The following is a 1,112-nucleotide window of genomic DNA, read 5'->3' as shown; positions in this document are numbered from 1 at the left end:
GGCGGGACCGCCCCGCCCCGCCCCGCCCCGCCCCTCCAGCGGGCTCTGCGCGGGTGCGTAACGCGCGTGTGCGCGGGCATGTGTCGCGCCGCAAGTGTAACGTGCGGCTGCGCACCTGTGCGTAAAGGTGAGGCGTGTGCGTGTTGTGCCACACGTGTAACGTGCGTGCACCTGTGTGTAAGTGTCACGCACGTGTTGTGCACGACACGCGTAACGTGTGTGTGGCATGCGTTTTGCGGCACACGTGTGTACGTGTGTGTGTTGCACTATACATGTCGTGTGTGCATGCACGTGCGTGTATGAAGGTAAGGCGTGCGTGGTTTGTGCCGTACACGTAATGTGTGCGCACATGCGGTTTTGCACCGCGCGCGTCGTGTGTGTATCAATGCAATGTGCGTGTTTTGTGCCATGCCTGTAATAGGCGCACGCGTGTGGATGTCATGCATGTATTTTGTGCCATACATGTAACGCGTGTGCCAATTAATGGGTGGCATGTGTTTTGAGCGTAACGTGTGCGCGGGCGTACAAATGTAACGTGTGTGCATGTGTTGCACCATACATGTAATGTGCACGCTGTGTGTATAAATGTAATGTGTTTTGCACCATACATGTAACGTGTGCATGTGTGTATGAATATAACGTGTGCACACACGTGTGTTGCACCATACATGTAACCATACATATGTGTGGGTTTGTGTCCCCTCCCCATCTTGCGGGGAGCTGGGGGCACTCTGGACCCTGCTCTACCTTCAAATAAAAGCTGGAGAGAAACCAGCGATAAAGTTGTGGTGCATTTCCCAGTGCTAACTCTGTAGCTCCGCGGCTCTTAGTTCTTAACTGCCGGGGAGTCACGTTTACTCTTTGCACAGGGGCGACCTGCGGTTATCATGTGATTCTCCAATGAATGGGCACAATGGACTTGGCATGTGCGTCCAGTCTGCATTTATTAATGGGCAAGTCTGATTTTGCGCACGTGGCCGCCTACATTTTTTATGCAATTCACTACGTAGTGGGCAAGACTGATTTCGCATGCGTGGCCGTCTACATTTATTGCGCGATCCACCAGTTAATCGGCAAAGCGGACGTTGCCCATGTGGCTGTTTGCATTTATT

The sequence above is a fragment of the Gavialis gangeticus genome, unplaced genomic scaffold (genome assembly GCF_001723915.1).
Source record: "Gavialis gangeticus isolate Ggan-Ray unplaced genomic scaffold, GavGan_comp1, whole genome shotgun sequence".
NCBI lineage: Eukaryota > Metazoa > Chordata > Crocodylia > Gavialidae > Gavialis > Gavialis gangeticus.
The sequence above is the reverse complement of the archived record's forward strand: the minus strand, read 5'-3'. Positions refer to the sequence as shown.